The following is a 15,546-nucleotide window of genomic DNA, read 5'->3' on the forward strand; positions in this document are numbered from 1 at the left end:
TTATTAACACTGCACAGGTGACCTTATTACTGAAGTTTTATGCAAATACCAAAGCTCACCACGCATTTCTAGGAACAGGTATTTTAGATTCCACAGCTAGTTTCTCAGCTGTGTAAATAACTACTAAACATTTCTAAGAAATAAAAGCAAATTGCTAGAGAGCTTGCAGAAAGTGGTCACATTAGTAACATAAATGTAAGACACATGAACAAAAGTCAAAGCCAAGAAAATGTAGCTGTTCATAATTTGTTTTCTCCGACTTTTAGATAGGCTCTTGGATCATTAGCAAGGCTTGAAATGAGATAGGCTGGGGCGTGGGACTCTACTGAGTGCTTGCACCTGGACAGACCTCTCCTGGAGCAACAGACACAAAGAAACCAGGAGAGACCAAAAATAACTACAGGAATGAGCAGTTGGGGCAATTATGAACAAGATACAAAAAGGCCACAAACTGCCATTTTGGAGGTTTTGGGTGCAGGAGTAAGGACTGCTCATGATCCCTGCACATAGCACAGTCAAGGGGGTAATCAGACCACCCAAACCTTCCCACCAGCTAGGCCTTAACCCACCCACACACCCTTATCCTCCTTCCATTTAAGGAACCAGCCCCTCCCTTCCTCCAGGAGCAAGCAAGGGTACCTGTTTCTTGCTCTTGCTCCCTGGTATTGCAGCATGGGTCCCCTAATAACCTTGCCTGAATTTCCTGTCTGGCCTCATCAATTTCTATTGATTAAAGGGTCCAAGCACCTGGGTTGAAACATACTTTGCTATTTAAGAGGTGGAGTATCTGGTGTAGTTATACCTGGCAGAGAGGGAGGGGGAGATCCCGGGGCAGGTGAAGCAAGTGCTGTTTGTGCAGTTTAGTTTAGCGTACCCCAGGCTTGGGGTGCAGTTTATGGGGAATTCAGGTTCCAGCACTGGAAAAGCCCCCCAGAAAGCACAAGTACCACAAGCAGACGTCAAGGGGATGGCAAGCGGCCCAGACCTAGATTATTCATCAGCACAGGAATGACCCGAGATTAGAAATTTCTCCTGAAATGCCCGTCCGAAAGTTGTTTAAATTTCCTCGATGTGTGGAAGATGTGTGTCTAATAAACCCTAACATCTTTAAGTTTCTCATAAGACAACAAAAGTAGATGAACTTAAACCAACTTAAACCTGTTTGGCAATTAATGTTCCAGTGTTTTATCTTCTTTGAAATGACCTAGATATTAAATAAATCCCTATCATTTCATTTAATTTAGCAAAATTAAAAGTTTCAAGCAACCAAAATCCAGAGAGACTTTGATAGACATTCTCCAAGCATAATTTACTCCTAGAGTTTACCTAAAAGCTCCTTATCTCAGTTACATTTGCTTTAAAATTCCATCATGTCAAGTTATTTTCCTTGTTGATAAATGTTATAACAGAAACAATATGCACTTATTAGCTTTCAGTAACCCTAGATACAATAAATGATATCTAATACTGACAAATCTAGAGACATATCTATAGTAATCAAGCCCACAAGTTTAAACTGGCTTTAATACAGAGATTAATAAATTTATTCTGGCCAATTTCTTCTATATTTCTGAGAATTCATATAAGCACTTAATTGCCTTTAAGTCAGTAAAACAGAGTTCATTTACAAATTACTTTTTACATAAAGACTGAGCCAGAGATCTCATAGTTTTCCTGCTAGAGTTTTAAAAGGCCTCCTCTTTTTTTTATTCCTCAGCTGCAGGGACTACAGATGATCAGATAAGTTCCCGAGAGCCCAGGCAGAACAGTTACATTTTAAAGACATGGGGAGAGAGATGCTAGCTCTTCTTTTTCTCTCGCTCTTTAAAGTCTTACTAAGTAACCCAAGGCTGGAGTCTCAGGCAGTGTGGGCTGTTTGCATTTCAAGGCTTAAGTGCTCAACCTGTGCCCACAATTGCTGTAGAGACTCGCAGGAGAGACTGGATAGACAAAAATCACATAAAACATAAATCCTTTTAAATTCACCGACGGAGACTCAACATGTACCAACTACAGAAACTTAAAGTCACAAATGAGAAACAAAGAGACGGTCTTACTGTGCGGTGGTCTCCCAGGGCACTTGGTCCAGCCCAGCTCCTCTCTCAAATGGCCCTTCTGCCACCTGGAGTTGGAAACACAAAACAGAGGACTATTGCAGGGGTCCTGAAAAGATGACCCAAAGGGAGTCTCCAGGATAAAAGTGGACAGGAGCAAAAGCAGGGTACTGCTGCCAGATTCCTGCACACAGCACCGCCACGGGGATGGGCAGACCACCTAAGCCACCCTCCGCCTCACCCACCAATCAGCCCTTACCCTCACCCTATTTAAAGAACCAGCCCCACCCTCCTTGGAGAGCAGGCAAGGGCACCGGTTTCTTGTTCTTGCTTCCCTGTGCTGCAGCGCCAAGTCCCAATAAAGCCTTGCCTGAATTTCTCATCTGGCCTCTTGTCAATTTCCGTTGATTAAAGGGTCCAAGGACCCAGTCAGTAACAGAAATATTTACGATCATAATGCTAATAGGACTCTGGCTTTAAAAGTCCTTGTCTCGAGTTCTCCAATCCTCTAGAATTAATACCATTAGCTCTAATTTACAGAAAGGAAAACTGAGGCAAGAGAAGTTCATGGGAATTAGCCAAGGTCAAATAAGTCGTAAGTGACAGGCCAGACTCTGACTTCAAGGTTCTCTGATTCTAAAACCTGCACCCTTGCCAAATCTCTTGGTGCCAAAGTGGTAGCTGACTCGAAGAAAGCACTTGCAGAAAATGGTTTAAGTTAATCTTATACAGTAAAATTGATCATTGGATAAATGTAAGGAACTGGCTGAACATATGGCCAAGTTATCCATCAACGAAGTAAAGGAGAGTGTACCACCAGTTCATTGACAAGAAGATTCAGGAGGTGTTTAGTAGAAAGAATAGCATAAATAGCATAAATTAAAATACATGACATGGTCACAAAACTGAACTGTTAGGGGTTTATGCTGCATCAAACGACTCCTCGGACAGCTCACTCTGTTTTGGGTTTCCTGCTGTAAGAGGAAGATGGATGAAGTGGAGGATGTTCTCTAAAGAGCAAACAAGATGGTAAACTGTCAGAATGATGGTAGCATGTCAAATAATGGAAACCTCAACATGTTTAATTTAGAGAATCTATGATAAGAATTCAAGATATTCTCACCCACAGGCAAATGTGGAAACTCCAGGATTTTAGAAAGAAGAGAAATACCTCTGGGATACAATAATAGATTGTGACGATACCTGTTTCTGGATTTAAATTTTAATTCTACTACTAACCAGTTATATGGCCTTGAGTAAATTACCTAGCCTCTCTGTGTCTCAGTGTTCTCATCAATAAAATCAGACATATAATAGTATCATCCACATAGGACTGTTTTGAAGATTGGGTTGATAAAATAAATTTAACACAAGTCATTACCATAGCAGAGTGTAAATATCACTATTTATTATTTGCTGTTGCTACTTCTCCAATCATGAGACTCATGAACTTCCCAAGAACAGCATCAATTTCTCCAGCCAGGAGAGCAGCTTGCAGATTGCTCCCCTCTTCCTAAGTTTTGAGGGGAGCCCACATTTACCTTGGGTGAGCCTTCCATTTGTCTGAAGCACTCTAAATGCCTGTAACATTCTATCCAAACCAGCCCATAGAACAGAAATGCTTCTTAGACACAGTCCCTAGATCTGCCATCTCCTAATTACTAGCTGTGTGATCTAGCTTCTGAGAGCCTGAATTGTGTCAGCTGCAAAAATGCCTTTTTGGAATAAAGATGACTAAGAAGATGTATGTGGCCATTTCTAGCATCATGCCCAGAGCAAGACAGAAAGCTCAGGACATGTTGCTTCTTTCCACAGCTTGAGAAGAGAAGCTGTGACAATGTGATAGTTCTGGAATAAGCCCCTCGAGTCAAATAGGTCCTGAGCACCATGATGCTACAAACACAAAGAGGGATAAAGTCTAACCCCCCTCCCACAATCCTGAAAGTGCTCATGGTTTGGAAGAAGAGACAGTGGGCAAACTAACAAGACCTTAATAGCATGGCCAGGGCTAATGACCTCAGCCAAACGGTATCACAGATAGGGGTGAGAGGCTGCACTCACTGTGTGACTTGACGAGTTAAGTGAGAGGTGGGGTGGAGAGAGGGCAAGGAGAGAGCAGTCTTAAGAAACAGGAGAAAGAGAGGGCAGGAGATGGAGAGGGAGATTCAGAGTTATCCAGAGGAGTGTGTGTGTGTGTGTGTGTGTGTGTGTGTGTGTGGCGCTGAGGCCATGTTTATAACCTCAAACAAACAATGAAGAGGTAGTAATTAAATATCCATAGGAAAAGGGCAACCACCATGGAAGCCTGGTTGAAACTCCCGGGGTGTGTCCTCAGAGTTAACTGATCAGAGTACAGACAAGCTGGCCTGTCTCTGCATCTGGGTGGAATGTCACAGTTCATACAGGGACAAAGGGGCAGTTCCAGAAGTTCCTGTTCTAGAGATGCAACCAGACCTTCAGCACCCCCACAGGAACAAATCTTCTATTGAGCCCTTGGAGCCCTGCAGTTACCCATGAAGACAGCAGGAATTTCCCCAACTCTTCCCCTTTGAGGTAGAGGGTCTGGGTGGAAAACTGACAACTCACCACATTTGTTCCTCCCTTTGTTTTTTTGTTTTTCCTTGGGAATCGGCACATTTTGCATTGAGGTTTGCACAAAGCAAAACAGCTCCAGTGTCGAATGGAAATCCAGCAGGCTCTTCCCAAGATGTGCTGTTCCCTTTGTCCAGCCTGCCGACTTGGGAGAGGGGGCCTGGGACATAATGCCTGCGCCTCTTGGGAAGCACATACGGACAATGGTTTGTGTGTGAAAAGGGGAACAGATTAACCAGGACCAGGGTATCTCCCAGTTGCTTTCCTTAAAGAAAGACTCTATTGCCAGGAAGCAAAGCACACACAAAAAACAATACCTAAGCTAACAGCATTCTGGCTTTAATATACTCAGAAATAACAGAACATGGGCAAGCTACAACTTTCCAAATCCCCTCGAAAATCCTTTGCGGGAGCAGAGATGGTTTGTCAAATCTATACTCTTTGTTTAATACATTTGTTCTTTTGTTTGATCAAGGTGGGGGGAGGGAGCTGTCTAACTCATTATATTGGGGGAGCTGCATTCATTCCTTTGTGCTTCTTTTGCTCCTTCTAATCTTTATTAAAATCAAAAGAAGAACCTCTCTAATCCTTCCAATGATAATTTATTTCTCAACCTACAAAGTCAGAGTCTTCACTATTACTTTAAAAACAAATCAATGCAACGATTTTAATTAAAAGTGAAAGAGGGTGAACCGAAAAAAAAATAAATAGGCATTTGTTAGATCAACGCACAAACTTGTTTACAATTAATGGGCAACAGAGCTCCTGGTGGTAAAGAATGTCTCACTGTAGTTGGTAAATTCTCTGGACTTTCATTGGAGTCTTTAGAGGGAAAAACACATCCAGAAGTCTCCTAATGAAATGCTCTAATCCTGGGAAATTGTATGCTTCAAAATGTGCTCACCTCCCCAACTCTGCCAGCCAGCCTCCTCCTTGGCTGGAAGACTCAGTGGGTTCTATTTTAGCAGGGGTTATTCATCTCAGATAGCAGAGGAGGTTTGGTTTTCTCACAAGGAGAAAAAAAGGGCTCTGTGTTACTCAGGAGACAGGCTTTGGCCTGCCCGCTGGTGGGTGGGGCTGGTGAAGTCGACTATGATCTTCAGGAAGGCTCCGGTTTCTCCGAAGGGAGAGAAAACCACACGGAATAGGAGGTGGGTGTCCCCGCAAAGACCACTGGAAAAAAAATAGTGATTTCCTGAAGGGAAACCTCGTGGAAACGAAATGGGATTATTTCAATGTCTTCAGTGTGTATTTATTGAGAAGCTACGGAGTTCCAGCAATGGGGCTTACGGATTGCATTTCAAGGGGTGATCTTTCGATGAGTTTAGCATGGCTCAGCGGTTACCCAGCACCCACTGAGTCAGGCCCTGAGCTCAGCAAGCCGACACTGAGAGGAGTCATACAGAGTCCAAGTTCACGGTTCGGTGGAGGAGGCAAAAAATGTGATGAAAGCAGTGGCTGTCATGTATGCTAAGTGCTGTGGGGTTACACGGAGCGAGAGGAAGCCTCCTTTGGGGTTACCTCCCCCTCCAGACTGGGACAGGGAAGCCAGAGAGAAGTGAATTCCACCTGGGCTTTGAAGGCTAAGTAAGAGTTGAGCAAACAGATAAGGATGCAGAAGAGCTTCCAAGTCAGGGAGCAGTCTGTGCATGAGAGTGTGAGCAGCTCAGTGTTACTCAAGGATTGGGAGAAGGTGCAGAGGTGGAAGGACCATGAGAGATGGTGATAATGGTAGAGGGGATGACTTTTTCCTTTCTGTTGACCTCATACCCTCTTATTCATTATTCCAATGTCAGCTTAAGCTTTACCTCTGAGAAGCAATCCCTGAGTTCCTCACCCGGGTCCTAGGAACTCCCCTGCCCCATCCTGTGTCCCGTGTGGATCTTTCCCACTGACATACCCTGCTTGCACCTTCTTCTCTCAGTGCCCAGCACAGTGGTTGGAAAGTGGACTAGAGCAGGACACCAGCACAAGACAATCAGATTGCCAGGGCCAGGGAGGAATGAGAAATAAGACTTCCCAGAGCATCCAGCACTGACCTGTCACAGTCATATACTCAGGACACCAAACTTCAGTTTGACTGTAAAAACAGGCCATTTGAGAGGAAGCATGAAGAGTTAAGAAGCCTTGGCCCCATGGCTACGTGCACAAGGCATCAGGCAAAGACTTAGCAAATTAAAAATAAATAAATCACACTGTGGTTCAGTGGTAAAGAATCCACTGCCAATGCAGGAGATGTGGGTTCAATCCCTGGGTCGGGAAGAACCCTTGGAGGAGGAACTGGCAGCCCACTCCAGTATGCTTGCCTCAGAAATCCCATGGACTGAGGAGCCTGGTGGGCTACAGTTCATGGGGTCACAAAGAGTCTGATACGACTGAACAACAAGCACAACCAAGTCTGTAACTGTATGTTCTGGAGAGAAATTTGGTAATATATGTCAAGAATTATTGGAGGAGGAAATGGCAACTCACTCCAGAATTCTTTCCAGGAAAACCCCATAGACAGGGGAGCCTGGCAGACTGCAGTCCATGGGGTTGCACAGAGTCGGACGCAACCGAGTGACTGAGCGTGCACACATCAAGAATTGTGCTGATTTTTGTTTTTTAGATGAGCAATCTAAAAAAAATAAAACAAACTAGAAAATAAAACCAAAAAAAAGAAACAAATTCACAGATCTAGAGAACAAACTAGCAGTTTCCAGTGGGGAGAGGGAAAGGAAGTGGGGCAAGTAGGGATTAAGAATAAATTACTAAGTATAAAATAAACAAGCTACAGGCTATATTGTGCAACATGGAGAATGTAGCCAACATGTTATAATACCTATACATAGAATTTATTAATAACCTAAAAGTTGTGAATCAGTATGCTGTATATGTGGAAAGTTATATAATATTGCACACCAACTATGTCTCAATTTAAAAATTAATTTAAAAAAAGAATTATGAATCATTCTAAACTAGGCAGGAAGTTATCCCCCCAAAATCACTTAAAGAATAAAATGCATGGATAGAGGATACTATGCTTCACAGCATTGGCCTGAATGAGAAAAAAATGTGAAACAACCTAACTGTTCAAAAGAAGGAGGCAGGAATACTATGGAACAGTCTACAGTGATGGCCATGAAGGTTGCAAGAAGATGCCAAAATAAACATGATATAATTATAGGTGAAAGTAGCAAACATTTTAAAAGTCTGTAATGATCATGATTTGTTTTCTTTTTCCAAATCTTATTTAGTATCATTATATTTATCCCTTTTAAAAAATGTAAGTAACAGGTAATTTTCAGGACGTGGCAGTAAGTAACCTTGCAGGAGCAAAAGAGAGAATTATTATGAAAAAGCAGAAAAGCAGACCTCAATAACACTGGTCTAGAAAGCGATGCGACCTTCCCCTGCCTGCAACAATGCTGAGGCAGATCAGGGCCATCAAGCGGATGGGTATCATTTGATAGCTACTCTTTGAGCCGTTAGAAAAGAATGAGGCCAAAGGGTTCCCATTCTCTTAGAACTATTGCAGACCACCCTGCCGTATACCATCTCCTGAATGCAAGACCCACTCCATTTCCTTTGGGGCAGAAGAGGCATCACCCAGACTTCTAAGAGGCTCCCCTCAGAAATCCCTTTCTGCCCCGCCTCCTGGGCTCCCGCTGCCTCTTATTTCAGGGTACCAGGCCTGTATGCCTGTATATCTCTTGAACTTTCTCTTGGCTTTGACACCCCAGGTAACAGCACACAACATCGTCCTAGCTTCCAATTACTGGGTGTTTCTCTGTGACAGACACCACGTTAAGATTCTTATCCACATTTTCTCATTTCACTAGAACTAGGTACTATGATTCCCACTTGAAAGATGAGGAAACTGAAGCTCAGAAAAGTTTATAAGTCAGCTCAAGTTCAGAGGACAAAGAAAGTGCAAGACCAAGATTCAAACCCGGTTAGAAACTATACAAACCAAGCACACACCAACGCTCCTCCAGGCTGTGCCAGTTCAGAGAAAAGCTGACATTGAACAGCATTTTGGGAAATTCCCTTCTCTATTTTCCCTGAAAAACTCCTTGATGCTTAAGAGACATTCATATGAAATACACATTACACTGCTTAGTTGGTTCTGGAGTTGAGCAATCCACCTTTCTTTCCCTTGCCCACTCTGCACCTTTTTATACTAGGAAATATAGGTGATCCTGGCACATGTGTGACAGAGGGCACGGGAGAGGACAAGATGAAAAAGGAAAGAAATATGTGGAGATGAACTTAGTTCATGTCCAGAGACCCAAAAGGGAAAGCCCTGTGGAGATGAACTGTGAAAGCCGAGCCAACAGGGCTGTCTGTCTAGTCCCTTCTGCCCACCGTGTAGCTTCAGAAGATAATTATCATAGGTCAATCAGGTCAATAAACTTGCTGGGCACTCTGACAAGCTGGGCAGCCTCGGGTTTGCTCCCAGTGGGTGAAATCAAAAGGGCTCTCTGGCTGCTCAGAAAAGATAATCAGCTGGGAAAACTGGTCTGCTGAGAAACCCAGCAGCTGCCCCACTTGGGGATCTAAGCCACTAGGATCACTGGCTGAAGGCTGCTGGCTGGTCCAATGATCTAACCCACTGTGATCAGTCTGCTCTAGTCCCTGAATCTCAAACCTAGAACTGGGTTTCTATTCTAAAGCCCTGGCAATTAGAACATGTCTGATCGTATTTGTTATAACAGAAGACACAGTAGAGGATGGTTAACAAAGTTAAGTGTTATAGTTACAAAAATTCCAGTGCCTTTTGGAATGGTTACATAGGGGTCTTTTTCCAAGGTAAGTTGTGTGTATGGGTGGGTGGTATTTTCATCTACCAGCTTCCCAGGTGGTACTGGTGGTAAAGACCTACCTGCCAATGCAGGAGACATAAGAAATGCAGGTTTGATCCCTGGGTCAAGAAGATCCCCTGGAGGAGGATATGGCAACCCACCCCAGTATTCTTGCCTGGACAACTCTATGGACAGAGGAGGCTTGCAGGCTGCAGGCCATTCCGTCACACAGAGTGGGACACGACTGAAGCAACTTAGCATGCACGCACCCATGAAATGTAGAGGCAAGAGCCCAGGACTTGAAGTGAGGACAGGAATTTAACCCCCTGGTGGCCGCTGAGCAGCTCTGTGACCATGGGCAAGGAACTTAACCCCTGTGCGTGCGGCACACCTGTGCAATGGGAATAATTATCGCAAGCTCTTGAGGTGAGGGGTGGGGGAGAGTCATAAGAATAGATTAACGAAAGCACGTGAAAGCAGCCAGCACCAGTGCACTCAGTCAATATTCGTTCCTCTTTCCTTTCATTATTATCACGATCGTCATCATCACAGCCTCACCTTTTTTTCATCGTTGTCACTAACAATAGCATCCACCAGGGCCCTGACTTTCAAGGCAACCATAAAAACACCCCAACTGCTGCTCAATTACTGGCAACAAGGAACTTGGTGAGTAAGTTATTTTGGGAAGTCAGGTCTTGTCAGCATGCGCCGAGCTTCTCGTAGACCTCTCTGTCAGTCATTCTCAAGCCCCTCAGATACCCAGAACCACTCTGTCTACTGAAAAGAACTGAACTATTAATGTCCCTCTTAGAAGAAGAAGAAGAAGAAAGGGGAACCAGCTCCTGTGAATGTGGGTCAGGAATCACCAGGGTGGTAATGACTTGGTCTGTTCTGTGTTCTCCGGCCCTCCTTGGTTCTTCCATAAAAGCGCTCTGTCAGGAGCTCTGCTGGGCCATGGCGTGATCGCCCTTTTGTTCTACAAATTCCTGGATATGACTCACAGAGGCGTTTAAGCACGTCTCTCTTCATGTTCCTAGGAATTTTCCTGACAAGAGCAGTCCCTGTCCTGAGGCAATCATATTTCTCCTTGACTCCTTTCCAGTATCAGCTTGTTGTCCGACACCCCTGCGTAGCCAATTTCATAACGCTGGTGAGGCTGGCTGCGTTTTCCTCAGATGCAAGCCTGGCTGCCCAGGGCTGAGGCAGGATCAGGACCACAGTGAATCATTTATCCTCCATGCCTTCATCATCAGCTCTCAGTGAGGCAGAGGCCTCGGAATTATCACCTCCATCCAGTGGAAACCAGTGCAACTATTTGGGGGCTGTTATATGTAGAAAGAGAATAAGGAGTGTTCTTTCCTGTGTCTCTGGAATTCTATTTCTGACAGTTTATCCTAAGGGAATAATCTGGAAGAATTTGGTCATGGAACCTGGTGGTTTATCTAGTGTTCACTATGTGCCAACACTGTTCTAATTGTTGCCTGTATATTGACTTATTTAACCACCATCAGAACTCCATGAGGACAGATTAATAATATCTTCATTTTGCAGATGAGGAAATCAAGGAACAGAGAGGTAATTGTGTTTATGTACATATGCCGAGTGTGTAAGGGCTTCCCTGGTAGCTCAGATGGTAAAGAATCTGCCTGCAATGTAGGAAACCTGGGTTCAATCACTGGGCCAATAAGATGCCCTGGAGAAGGGACTGGCTACCCACTCCAGTATTCTTGCCTAGAGAAGTCCATGGACAGAGGAGCCTGGCAGGCAACTGTCCATGGGGTCTCAAAGAGTCAGACAGGACTGAGGGACTAACATTTTTACTTTCAAGTGTGTAAAAGCTGAACTATGAGCCCAGACAGTGTAATTACACACACCCTCCTCCTGACTTCTATACTAATGCCTCCTCAATGTGAAAAGCTTGTTAATAAAAGAAAGAGGAGGAAGAAGAGCAATACATGGAAAAGGAAAAAAAAAGAAGGCAGAAGAAGCTTTAAAAAAAAATGCATTGTCCTTTATGATAGTGAACATCAGGCCCATGGTCATTCTGGCAGGGATTCTGGCAGCCAAGGTGCCTCAAGCATGATCCAGGGGAGGGCTGTGGGCTCCAGGGTCAGCAGATTCCTTACCTTCTAGGGAAAAGCACAGTACTGAAGGTGAAGTCACTCAGTTATATCCGACTCCTTGCAACCCCGTGGACTATAGCCCACCAGGCTCCTACGTCCATGGGATTCTCCAGGCAAGAACACTGGAGTGGGTTGCCATTTCCTTCTCCAGGGGATCTTCCCAACCCAGGGATCAAACCCGGGCCTCCCGCATTGTGGGCAGATGCTTTAACCGCTGAGCTACCTTCTAGGGAAAAGCACAGTACTACTGTGGGGCAAATCAGCAGTAAAGAATCTGCCTGCAATGCCAGAGGCGTATGCAGGAGAGGCAGGTTCAATCCCTGGGTCAGAAAGATCCCCGGGAGAAGGAAATGGCAATCCACTCCTATATTTTTGCCTGGAGAATCCCATAGGCGGAGGAGCCTGGCAGGCTACAGTCCATGGGATTGCAAAGAGTCAGACACGACTGAGCAACTAAACAACAGCAACAAACAGTGGATCACAAGTTTACAAAATTGGTATGAAATTAATAAGGGGACTTTCCTGGTGTTGAGGGGTTAAGGATCCACCTGACACTGCAAGGGACACAGGCTTGATCCCTAATCCAGGAAGATCCCACATGCCACAGAGCAACTAAGCCTGAGAGCCACAACTGCTGAGCCACATGCTGCAGCTACTGAAACCCACGTGCCTACAGCCCAGGCAACACAACAAAGAGCAGCCCCTGCCTGCTGCAACTAGAGAAAGTCTGAGCGCAGCAACAAAGATGCAGCACAGCCAAAAATTTATATATATTTAAAATTAGTAGGCTCTTATATTCCTCAGTTCAGTTCAGTTCAGTCACTCAGTCGTGTCTGACTCTTTGTAACCCCATGAATCGCAGCACACCAGGCCTCCCTGTCCATCACCAACTCCGAGAGTTCACCCAGACTCACGACCATCGAGTCACTGATGCCATCCAGCCATCTCATCCTGTCGTCCCCTTCTCCTCCTGCCCCCAATCCCTCCCAGCATCAGAGTCTTTTCCAATGAGTCAACTCTTCGCATGAGGTGGCCAAAGTACTGGAGTTTCAGCTTTAGCATCATTCCTTCCAAAGAAATCCCAGGGCTGATCTCCTTCAGAATGGACTGGTTGGATCTCCTTGCAGTCCCAGGGACTCTCAAGAGTCTTCTCCAACACCACAGGTCAAAAGCATCAGTTCTTCCTAGAAGTCAATAAATAGAGGGAAGGTAAAATTTCTGGTGTTCTCAGATGAGTTACCTACCACATGGACTTTTAAAAATTTGTGTTAGTTCATTAAAAAAAATTTTTTTAACTAAAATGATGTCATTTTACCCTCTAGTCACCTAGATTCTATCTTCTAGAAAGACATCAGGGACATTTATCCTGTAAAAAAAAAATGCTTCAGAATAGTTGACCAAGGAATTCTTTTCCTAAAAATTCCCTACAGTGAATTAATTGAAGAAAAGCAACCAATTTTACCAAGAAATATTAATCCAGTGTTATGTATAATGACAAATATTAGAAACAACTCTAATATCCATGAGAGAAATAGTTAAGTATCTTAAGTTATATCTCCTCCATGGAATAATATGCACCAATAGAAGAGATAATGTCAAAGATAATGTAGTAAATTAGGAAAATACTTACCATTTAATGAAGTGCTGAAAATCAAACACAAAAATTATATATAAATTATCATTACCCTCAAGTGAAAGGCATTCTTGCATATGGACAGAGGCTAGACAGGCGTACAAAAATTGTCAGGTTTTATGAGGGGATAAGGGATAGTTTTATTTTCACATGCTCCTTTCTACACTAAATATTAATCATTCAACGATAAAAAGACAAGGCTTTATAATGGTAGCAGCACAAAAGGAAATCTGATACAGGCAGAAGATACAGGCTTTCCCCGCTATCTGAAATTCAGGTGTTCCTATGAAACCATTTGTAAGCTGAAATGGCGTAAAGCAAAGAAACAATTACCTTGGGACGTATCTTGCTCACAGATGCACTAAATAAATCCCGATGAAGCACAGATGTTGACACAGTTCAAAGCTACGGTGGATGGATGCTGAGATGTTGAGTGTAGCTCCCAGGAAAAGCACTTGGCAGCACCACCCTTACCGCTGGGCCATGTGCTGCCTCTGTAGAGGCTCACTGCAAAGCAAACACTGCAACTTCCAACTTTGGCCCTTTTTCATGAAAGCAAAAACCTTTGGATTTCCTTTGGTTAATGGTACTAATGTACTAGTACTAGGTACTAATGTAAGTCATCAGTAAAAGTGAAGTGGTGTAAACTTTTGTAAAGCAAGGAATATCTGTAGGTGTTAATAATAGGCTTTTGCCCATCAGATGTGAGATCCTAGTGGTGAACTTTGACCGTGCAGTTGGGGAAATCTAGAGATAAGACACAGAGAGTCAGGGCAAAGGGGCTGTCACTGATGACGTGAAAATTTAGGGCTTGAACATCAAATAGAGAACAGTAGAGGAGAACTTCAGAGATGTTATGTGAGAGGTGCCAGTGGCACAATATCCAGCAGAAAGCTAGAATACGAGTTTGGAGCTAGGATAACACCTGATCCTGTTCCCCAACGGCCTATACTGTATGCATGGAGGATGTTTTTGTGGCCATATTGAAATCTGAGTCTATGGTGGTTCTTAGTATATAGAATAAGGAACTTGGACCTCAATACAACTTGTCAAGGCAGACCTTTGTGATTGCCAGTGGTGGAGCTCTGTATTAGTTATCTCCCAGAAAAGGAAATGGCAACCCACTCTAGTATTCTTGCCTAGAGAATCCCATGGAGAGAGGAGCCTGGCGGGCTACTGTCCATGGGTCGCAAAGAGTCAGACACAACTGAAGTGACTTAGCACATTAGTTATCTATTGTGACATAATATATTGCCCCAAAACTTTGCAGCGTAAAGCAACAGTTATTATCTCACAAGTTTCTGTGCACAAGGAATCCAGGTTCAGCTTATCCAGATGTCTTTGCCTCACAAGCTCCAAAATGTTACAATCAGGGTATCTGCTGAAGCTGCCATCATCTCATGACTCATCTCAGGAAGGATCCATTTCCAAGCTCACTTGTATGGAAGTTGGCAGATTTAGGTCCTCCTTGGCTGTTCGCTTTTTTTTTTTTTTTGCATTTCTTTCCCATGGGAAAGAAATGCAAAAAAGCAAAATGGCTGTCTCGGGAGGCCTTACAAATAGCTGTGAAAAGAAGAGAAGTGAAAAGCAAAGGAGATAAGTAAAAATACAAGCATCTGAACGTAGAGTTCCAAAGAATAGCAAGGAGAGATAAGAAAGCCTTCCTCGCAATCAGTGCAAAGAAATAGAGGAAAACAACAGAATGGGAAAGACTAGAGATCTCTTCAAGAAAATTAGAGATACCAAGGGAACATTTCATGCAAAGACGGGCTCGATAAAGGACAGAAATGGTAGGGACCTAACAGAAGCAGAAGATATTAAGAAGAGGTGGCAAGAATACACAGAAGAACTGTACAAAAAAGATCTTCATGACCCAGATAATCACGATGGTGTGATCACTCACCTAGAGCCAGACATCCTGGAATGTGAAGTCAAGTGGGCCTTAGAAAGCATCACTACAAACAAAGCTAGTGGAAATGATGGAATTCCAGTTGAGCTATTTCAAATCCTGAAAGATGACGCTGTGCAAGTACTGCACTCAATATGCCAGCAAATTTGGAAAACTCAACAGTGGCCACAGGACTGGAAAAGGTCAGTTTTCATTCCAATCCCAAAAAAAGACAATGCCAAAGAATGCTCAAACTACTGCACAATTGCACTCATCTCACACGCTAGTAATGCTCAAAATTCTCCCAGCCAGGCTTTAGCAATACATGAACCATGAACTTCCAGATGTTCAAGGTGGTTTTAGAAAAGGCAGAGGAACGAGAGATCAAATTGCCAACATCTGCTGGATCATGGAAAAAGCAAGAGAGTTCCAGAAAAACATCTATTTCTGCTTGATTGACTATGCCAAAGCC

This window comes from Bison bison, unplaced genomic scaffold, assembly GCF_000754665.1.
Source record: "Bison bison bison isolate TAMUID 2011002044 unplaced genomic scaffold, Bison_UMD1.0 scf7180017864183, whole genome shotgun sequence".
Classification (NCBI taxonomy): Eukaryota; Metazoa; Chordata; class Mammalia; order Artiodactyla; family Bovidae; genus Bison; species Bison bison.